The 10,220-nt window shown below is 46.1% G+C and overlaps 1 long non-coding RNA gene across 1 annotated transcript; it reads right to left on the bottom strand.

Annotated features, from left to right (window-relative positions):
* Positions 1–5,904: 5,904 nt before the first annotated feature.
* On the bottom strand, positions 5,905–8,791 carry LOC122937908. The gene is made up of 3 exons (XR_006389945.1): positions 8,709–8,791; positions 6,148–6,218; positions 5,905–6,010 (listed from the first exon to the last, which is right to left on the bottom strand). It is a non-coding gene; the product is annotated as an uncharacterized LOC122937908 (long non-coding RNA).
* Positions 8,792–10,220: the final 1,429 nt, after the last annotated feature.

Raw genomic sequence — 10,220 nt, 5'->3', positions numbered from 1 at the left:
GCTCTCAACTCCTCCATAATAGCCGGCCATTCTGCATGCCGGCGACGGATCGGTGGGGACTCAGGTCGGGTGATGCTTAGGTCCATGGCCTGGGCCCAGGGGGTGGCCGTCCAGGCTAGAGGATCCCACGGCCCCAACTCCGGAAAGTCCGGTGGAGTGGCGCCCCACTCGCACGTGGTCTCAACCTCTCTCTCTGCAGCGCACGCCATCTCTTCTCTTCCTGGTTGCTGCATCGACTCTGACTCCTCCCACGCACTGGGCCAGTCTATCTCCATCGGAGCCCCGCCTCCCAGGCGTAACTCTTCAAAGTAGTTAGCCGCTTCGCCACTCCTCAAGGTGGGCGGCGCTCCAGGGCAGTCGTCTCCTCCTTCCTCTTGGAAGGTTTCGGCGCCAAATATTCGCGCCTCTGCACATCCTGATGGCGCAGTAAAAAGCCTCATGGCGTCGGCGGCCATTTTAAGTGTCCTGATGCTGCAATTCACTGACAGCAAGCAGGATGATGAAAAGTCCAATAAAACACAGTCCACAAATGCGATTTTCTCTCTGGGGGTAGCGCAACACAGTACAGCGTCTCTGATTCCTCCCAGGCACAATTGTAATCCACAGGTTTAGAAATAAAGGGTGCAGACTTTGTAATACGGTGGTGGAATGGTTAAAGCACACAGTTCACACTTCTCTGCACTGTAGAAGTATGCGGATCCTGTTCGTGACGCCAAAAAGAGCGATGCAGTGTCCCAGGGGGTCAGTAGTGTATGCTGGGCTTTGTAGTGCAGATTGACCACTAACCTGGGATCCACTGTCGTCTTCAATTGGGGCAAATACAGGAACAGGCAGATGTTAAAAGTTCGTGACGCCAGTGTCAATTAAACGGTGACACGCCGTGTAAAGCATGGTGGAAGAATGAAGCAAGCACAGGATAGCCAACAAAAACTGGAACTTTTACTGAATATCAGTCAGGATAATACACGGACACTGGTAGTGCACAGTTCCATAAAAGACGGTTGGTTTTAGAAGAATACAGATGGTTCTTGACATTACAGGAAGGCCGGTCTTAGCGATGAATTATACAGAGTGTTGATTACAGGAGATGCAGTACAGGCGGCTTGCACACTATTCCTGACTGGTCCTGCTACATGTGACTTTCTCTCCAAGGTCTAATGCCCTTTATCTGGCGTACCCTTGAAGCTGTCCTTATCTAGTACCTCCTCTGTTATCTTGAGTACCTCTCGCTTTATCTGATCGGCCTCTGTGGTAATCTGTGTCTTGGCTTGTGGCTCGCTTATGCTGCTTCAGCTGAACGGATGGTGACTCAGGAGGGGAACCTTTTCCTTGGATCCGGAACCCGGTTACAGGGCCTTTACTACCCTCTCCTAGCCGGCAGGCTTCAGGCCTGCTCTGCTCTCACAGGCCCATAGCCTTGACTTCTCTCAGACACAGGATCATTTCTGACCTCTGCTCCCACTGTCTGTCTCTCCTGCTACTCCTTCCTGACTGGGCCTTATATAACCTAGGGTTCCCTAGCTCCCTCTAGTGACTCAGAGCTGGAACTACACCCTGGCCGGCCTGCCAATGCACGTTTCACAGTAACAGGAAAATACATAGCATGACATTATAAGATGTTTTATACCAACCTCCCCTTAAATACAGGGGGAACGACAATACCCAAGTGACCCTTCTGTAGTGACGGGGTATTACTCTCCCGTACACTACAGGTTTACTTCTTATTAGTCATTGTAGCCATCCACAATCCTGTAAACCCCATGTGACAATCCTTGGGGGGGGGGGGGATCTGCACTGGCGGCCATATTGGTTGTCACCCAGGTTTTCTAAAACCAGCTTGTGGATAAGTGATGGAGGCCTAGAAGTAAGTCTATACATGTATTCCTGAGATCTGGGTGATGATGATGATATATCACAGGGTGTGCGGCTGGAAGATCTTCCAGCTTCCTGATCACTGCCACAGATCGGAGCCAATGGTGAAGACATAATTGACATATTTTACCAACAGAAGAATTTTTGGGGAATATTCCTCTAACAAAATCAGTTATATAATCAGAAATGCAAAATAACCTGGTCAGGAAGGGGTTAAAAACATTTATAAAAACTATAATTGTAGATTCCGATGTTTCTTGGCACATAATAGTGTAATAATATGTTGGATATTACACTGATCAGATATTGCGCCTCCTGGTGGAGATATGAGGAGTGATAGCAGCCGCTCCCCGCAGATTATCTCCACAGCTTCATGATATCTCACATACAGGACATGCACTGCAGGGAGATAACAGCGTCCTGTCCCTTTAAATTTCCTCCCAGGCACAATTGTAATCCACAGGTTTAGAAATAAAGGGTGCAGACTTTGTAATACGGTGGTGGAATGGTTAAAGCACACAGTTCACACTTCTCTGCACTGTAGAAGTATGCGGATCCTGTTCGTGACGCCAAAAAGAGCGATGCAGTGTCCCAGGGGGTCAGTAGTGTATGCTGGGCTTTGTAGTGCAGATTGACCACTAACCTGGGATCCACTGTCGTCTTCAATTGGGGCAAATACAGGAACAGGCAGATGTTAAAAGTTCGTGACGCCAGTGTCAATTAAACGGTGACACGCCGTGTAAAGCATGGTGGAAGAATGAAGCAAGCACAGGATAGCCAACAAAAACTGGAACTTTTACTGAATATCAGTCAGGATAATACACGGACACTGGTGGTGCACAGTTCCATAAAAGACGGTTGGTTTTAGAAGAATACAGATGGTTCTTGACATTACAGGAAGGCCGGTCTTAGCGATGAATTATACAGAGTGTTGATTACAGGAGATGCAGTACAGGCGGCTTGCACACTATTCCTGACTGGTCCTGCTACATGTGACTTTCTCTCCAAGGTCTAATGCCCTTTATCTGGCGTACCCTTGAAGCTGTCCTTATCTAGTACCTCCTCTGTTATCTTGAGTACCTCTCGCTTTATCTGATCGGCCTCTGTGGTAATCTGTGTCTTGGCTTGTGGCTCGCTTATGCTGCTTCAGCTGAACGGATGGTGACTCAGGAGGGGAACCTTTTCCTTGGATCCGGAACCCGGTTACAGGGCCTTTACTACCCTCTCCTAGCCGGCAGGCTTCAGGCCTGCTCTGCTCTCACAGGCCCATAGCCTTGACTTCTCTCAGACACAGGATCATTTCTGACCTCTGCTCCCACTGTCTGTCTCTCCTGCTACTCCTTCCTGACTGGGCCTTATATAACCTAGGGTTCCCTAGCTCCCTCTAGTGACTCAGAGCTGGAACTACACCCTGGCCGGCCTGCCAATGCACGTTTCACAGTAACAGGAAAATACATAGCATGACATTATAAGATGTTTTATACCAACCTCCCCTTAAATACAGGGGGAACGACAATACCCAAGTGACCCTTCTGTAGTGACGGGGTATTACTCTCCCGTACACTACAGGTTTACTTCTTATTAGTCATTGTAGCCATCCACAATCCTGTAAACCCCATGTGACAATCCTTGGGGGGGGGGGGGGATCTGCACTGGCGGCCATATTGGTTGTCACCCAGGTTTTCTAAAACCAGCTTGTGGATAAGTGATGGAGGCCTAGAAGTAAGTCTATACATGTATTCCTGAGATCTGGGTGATGATGATGATATATCACAGGGTGTGCGGCTGGAAGATCTTCCAGCTTCCTGATCACTGCCACAGATCGGAGCCAATGGTGAAGACATAATTGACATATTTTACCAACAGAAGAGTTTTTGGGGAATATTCCTCTAACAAAATCAGTTATATAATCAGAAATGCAAAATAACCTGGTCAGGAAGGGGTTAAAAACATTTATAAAAACTATAATTGTAGATTCCGATGTTTCTTGGCACATAATAGTGTAATAATATGTTGGATATTACACTGATCAGATATTGCGCCTCCTGGTGGAGATATGAGGAGTGATAGCAGCCGCTCCCCGCAGATTATCTCCACAGCTTCATGATATCTCACATACAGGACATGCACTGCAGGGAGATAACAGCGTCCTGTCCCTTTAAATTTCCTCTTCCAGATGTCACTGCTCAGCAGCCAATGGGATCGCTGGATTTGAACTTGAAAGGAAACCAACTGTCAGTGGTCCTCAGACCGTTACAGGACGACGAGAGGTGAAGATGGACGCCGGTGAGATCTCACCCCCCTCATCTGACATCTCCCATGAGGCTTCACATTTATCCTAAATCCTACCTGTCCCAGACACCACTAGGGGGAGCTAGCTGTATATGGGGCTATACATCTGGGTGCAGTGAGCTCCCCCTAGTGGCTGGTGCAGGACTCCCAAATTCTGGGCTGCCAGTAGTGTTTATTGAGGGCCCTGTGCTGGGAATTGGGGGCTTTCTGTTTGCAGTATTGTAAATGGGGACAATGTGCTGGCTCTGGAAATGGGGTATTTTTTTAAAGTGTTGTTAATTGGGGTATTTCACTGTCTTTTTGGGGTGAGTTCTGTTCTCCGGACTCCTGGGCAGGATACATTTAGAAATAAACCTGTCATATATCTGTATAGGGTCCAGTACAACCAGTCTGCATTATAGGGGAGATGTATCAGAACTGGTGCAAAGGAAAACTGGCTCAGTTGCCCATAGCAACCAATCACATTCCACCTATCATTTTCAAAATGAGTTTTGAAAAATGAAAGGAACGATCTGATTGGTTGCTATGGGCAACGGAGCCAGTTTTCCTTCCCTCTGTGTTATGTGCGGTATTACGTATATGGGCCCTTCTGCTATAAGGGACACTACAGAAACCCAGTAAAGACGGCACTATATATATATATATATATATATATATACTGCATGATCATATGTGATTACTATCCTCTTATATGTAACGTGAATGTCCGCCTTTTATCATCAGGACATTTTTTATGTTGATTCATTTCTTGATATATTTCTATAGTGATCAGAGCTCTGTTTTACTGATACAAAGCTCCAAATCCTCAGCACTGATATAAATGGTAACATTAGATCTGCCTGCAGACACCACTAGGGGGAGCTCAGGACTGATGACTGCCTGTACAGTGCGCTCCTCTGCTCCCCCTAGTGGTGGCTGAGGGAAGCTACAATTTATCATTTTATTCTAAGGCTTTGCAGGGGATTTGGAGCTCTGTATGAGGAAAGCTGATCTCTTACTGACTGCTATAAAGATATATGAAGAAGTTATAACTTGTTCTCCAGGACTTACCATATTACCACCCTTAGGACCGGCCATCAGTGTGTGATCACGAGGGTCCTACACCTGGGAGAACATTCACTGCCTTTATCAGATCTGTGACTAAGTCGATTTTATGGGTTAACAGATCGCGCTATGATTTCTTCAATTCTTGACGAGTACAGGATTGGAGCAGGCCGCACTTCTCTGGAGGTAAGTAGCTTCATTGTAATCTGGCCCTTTGTGCTATCAGCCATGAGGAGTGGTAAGTGGTCACTTACTGTATTCTCTTCTTTTAGGACATCTACTGCCTCCAGCACTGCATCTATGGCCTGACACCCTTCTTAAGTGAGTATTTTTGGTAATAAGACTCGACTATGAAAACTTGATCTGATCTCGAGGTTTAGACTGATCTGAAGTAAACTCATGATCTGGTTGTGTTCTCTCTGCAGCTTATCCCCGCACCGTGGAGGAGAGAGACCAACAACGTCTCATCTACTGCATGAGATTCCTCCCATCTCCAATCTTCAAGATGGAGGTGAATGATCCTACTGCCTGTCATATTGTCCTCCAGATTCCTCCATGTTCTGTTTATAGATGTGAAGGTTTAATAGGAACATCTGATAGACGAGTGACTGAATGTGTTCTTAGCGCCTCATGCCGACCAACCCAGAAGCTCAGAGGAAATACCTGCCTTTCCCACTGGAGGAAGAAGATCCAGAGCCGGCATTGATGATGGCAAGCCAACTGTGCGAAGACCTGCCGGTGGAGAAGGCCAAGAGAGAGCGAGAGGAGGCAGAGACATCCCGGTTGCAGCAGGATGAGACTACTGAGAAGAAGCAGAAAAAAGAACAGAGGATGGTGAAACTGGATGTGAAGAGCAAGAACCTGAGAAGAGTTCAGCATCAGCCTGGAAGAAGACAGAAGATCTGCCAGCCAACCACCTTCCAGTATGTCAACACCAACCTGAGAGGAAAGAAGAACATCCTCTGGACCATCCTCTTCAAACCATTCTGCCGGTGAAGGATGGTAAGGAGCTGTCAGAACACCAGCAGCAACCCAAAAAAAAAAATTATAGTTATTAAATAATAATGCTTAGGTAAAAGGGTAGTAATATAGTAATACATCTATAACAATAGTAAAAATAAAAAAATAACATGATTTTTAGAAAACTTAGATATAGAAATCAGGAGTTTTGATCCAGGGTTCTAGGACTGATCGCCTTTTTCTCGGGGTCGAGAAGGAATTTTTCCCCCTGTGACACGATTGGCTGAATGTGTCCAGGGTTTTTTGCCTTCTTCTGGATCAACAGGTTCAGGGATAGGGACCTAATTTAGGGATAGGGATCACGTGGCTTGATCCAGGGTTCTAGGACTGATCGCCTTTTCCCGGGGTTGAGAAGGAATTTTTCCCCTGTGACACGAATTGGCTGAATGTGTCCAGGGGTTTTTACCTTCTTCTGGATCAACAGGTTTAGGGATAGGGACCTAATTTAGTGATGGGGATCAGGGGGTTTGATCCAGGGTTCTAGGACTGATCGCCTTTTTCCGGGGTCGAGAAGGAATTTTTCCCCTGTGACACGAATTGGCCGGATGTGTCCAGGGTTTTTTGCCTTCTTCTGGATCAACAGGTTTAGGGATAGGGACCTAATTTAGGGAAAGGGATCAGGGGGTTTGATCCAGGGTTCTAGGATTGATCGCCTTTTCCCGGGGTCGAGAAGGAATTTTTCCCCTGTGACACGAATTGGCTGAATGTGTCCAGGGGTTTTCGCCTTCTTCTGGATCAACAGTTTTAGGTGTAGAGACATAATTAACAATAATAGTAATAGTTCTAATACCGTAGTCTTATAATAAATAATAATAGTCATTAGTGTTAGTGTAGGGACCCATTTGAAGGAGGTCGCCTTGACGTGGCAAGTGGGCTTATACATTTTGATAACAATACTAAGAACCTCCTGTCCATGGTTATAGCAGCAGTAGATGGCGGTACAAAATGTGGATTAGCACCCGTGGTGTTTCTTCTACACTTGTCACATTGTAATAGATCGAGAAGGAATTTTTCCCCCTGTGACACGAATTGGCTGAATGTGTCCAGGGTTTTTTGCCTTCTTCTGGATCAACAGGTTTAGGGATAGGGACCTAATTTAGGGATAGGGATCAGGGGGTTTGATCCAGGGTTCTAGGACTGATCACCTTTTCCCGGGGTCGAGAAGGAATTTTTCCCCTGTGACATGAATTGGCTGAATGTGTCCAGGGGTTTTCGCCTTCTTCTGGATCAACAGGTTTGAGGATAGCGACCTATGTTAGGGATAGGGATCAGGGGGCTTGATCCAGGGTTCTAGGACTGATCGCCTTTTCCCGGGGTCGAGAAGGAATTTTTCCCCTGTGACACGAATTGGCCGGATGTGTCCAGGGGTTTTCGCCTTCTACTGGATCAACAGGTTTAGGGATAGGGACCTAATTTAGTGATTGGGATCAGGGGGCTTGATCCAGGGTTCTAGGACTGATCGCCTTTTCCCGGGGTCGAGAAGGAATTTCCCCCCTGTGACACGAATTGGCTGAATGTGTCCAGGGGTTTTCGCCTTCTTCTGGATCAACAGTTTTAGGTGTAGGGACATAATTAACAATAATAGTAATAGTTCTAATACCGTAGTCTTATAATAAATAATAATAGTCATTAGTGTTAGTGTAGGGACCCATTTAAAGGAGGTCGCCGTGGCGTGGCAAGTGGGCTTATACATTTTGATAACAATGTATACTAAGAACCTCCTGTCCATGGTTATAGCAGCAGTAGATGGCGGTACAACATGTGGATTAGCACCCGTGGTGTTTCTTCTACACTTGTCACATTGTAATAGATATCAGGAGGCAGGGCCGGCTCCAGGTTCATGTGGGCCCTTGGGCGATAAAGTCTCAGTGGCCCCCTTGTGGCATTTTGCACAGCATTTACAGCATAGAAACTGTATGTATTATAGATTAAATACCTTACACAGAGCATACTACAGAGCGGATATATGTGAATCAGTCCTTATGTGCCTACTTTTATTTTCTACCCAGTATTTTAGTCCCTCAGGTGTACCCACAGATAGGTGCCCCCTCACAGTAGGTATGCCAAGATATGTGTACCTTCACAGTAGATATGCCAAGATATGTGCCCGCTCACAGTAGATATGCAAAGATATGTGCCCTTTTTTGGTGGATATGCCAAGATATGTGCCCAGTGCCCCCTTCACAGTGGTTATGCCCAGATGTGCCCCCTTCACTGAAAGTAAAGAAACAAACAATAAATACCCCTCGCCTCAGTCATCTGGCAACTCCCATGATCTGCGCTCCAATCAGCAGCAGCAGGACACTGTGCCACGTCGCACTGCTGTGTAGGAGGAGCGGAGGCTGATTCACAGCCTGCCCCGCTCCTCCTCCTACACAGATCAGCAGGACCATGTGTGAGGACATTGTGCTGCTGTGGAGCACTGGGGATAATGAGTGTAGTGGTAGTGAGCCGGTGAGTGTAATGGTTCATTTACTCACGGTTAGCAGAGCCTCCCTGGGCTGGCGTACAGGTGACGGGAAGACAGCACAAAATCCTCCAGGGCATTCTGGTTACAGGGAAGACCAGTCAGATGTTGGTTAAGGTGCCCTTGATGGTGATGTTTAGGGTGATTGTACGGCTGGGCCCCTGATTCGTGACGCCATCACCATAAGGTGCAAATGTTGTGAGTAGTAGTAGTAAATGATGAAGAGTCAGTTTTTGTAAACCAGTTGAACAATTACTGAATCAATTATCTCTGGACAGTTGTTACAGTTCTCTACGCCGTCACCTGAAATACACCAAATACAAATATGGATATAAATATTGTAATGTACTGTCATGACTCATGACACTTCTTTACCTCCTGCAAATGAAGGGTTATGCACAACAACACATTGTAGGCAAATATATTACATTTATACATATATATATATATCACTTTTTCCTAATGCATATGGAAATTGTGCGTTGCGATCTTCTTTACTTAACGGTGACAAAAATGGGCGTTGATCTCACATTGGGGCAAGGTAGTCCATGACGAAAGTCCTGAGACAAAGTCCATCCCTGATTTGGGGTATAAATTATTTATAATCCACATGGAATTAAAGTGCAAAGTTTCTTGATTTGTAAAAGGCTGTGCTTTGCATAGGATTAGGCACAGAAAAGTCTTTCTGGGTACATTTTTCTTGAACCTTGCAGAACATGTGGTTGTTTAAGGCCCCTTTCACACGGGCGAGATTTCCGTGCGGGTGCGATGCGTGAGTTGAACGCATTGCACCCGCACTGAATCCTGACCCATTCATTTCTATGGGGCTGTTCACATGAGCGGTGATTTTCACGCAACACTTATGCGTTGCGTGAAAATCGCAGCATGTTCTATATTCTGCGTTTTTCACGTAACGCAGGTCCCATAGAAATGAATGGGGTTGCGTGAAAATCGCAAGCATCCGCAAGCAAGTGCGGATGCGGTGCGATTTTCACGCATGGGTTCTAGGTGACAGTCTATTCACTGTATTATTTTCCCTTATAACATGGTTATAAGGGAAAATAATAGCATTCTGACTACAGAATGCTTAGTATAATAGTGCTGGGAGGGTTAAAAAAAAAAAAAAAGTTAACTCACCTTATCCCCATGATCGCCTAGTTCCCGGTCGGTCTCTTGTTTAGCTGTGACTAAAGGACCTGTGGTGATGTCAGATCACATGCTCCATCACCATGGTGATGGACCATGTGATTGGAGCATGTGATCTGACATCACCAAAGGTCATTCAGCCCAAGCCCACAGCTAAAGAAGAGACCGACCGGGAACTACACGATCATGGGGATAAGGTGAGTTAACGTTTTTATTTTTTTTTAACCCTTCCAGCGCTATTATACTAAGCATTCTGTATTCAGAATGCTATTATTTTCCCTTATAACCATGTTATAAGGGAAAATAATAGAATCTTCAGAACATCAATCCCAAGCCCGAACTTCTGTGAAGAAGTTCGGGTTTGGGTACCAAACATGCG

Source organism: Bufo gargarizans, chromosome 5 (assembly GCF_014858855.1).
Source record: "Bufo gargarizans isolate SCDJY-AF-19 chromosome 5, ASM1485885v1, whole genome shotgun sequence".
Classification (NCBI taxonomy): domain Eukaryota; kingdom Metazoa; phylum Chordata; class Amphibia; order Anura; family Bufonidae; genus Bufo; species Bufo gargarizans.
The sequence above is the reverse complement of the archived record's forward strand: the minus strand, read 5'-3'. Positions and strand labels throughout refer to the sequence as shown.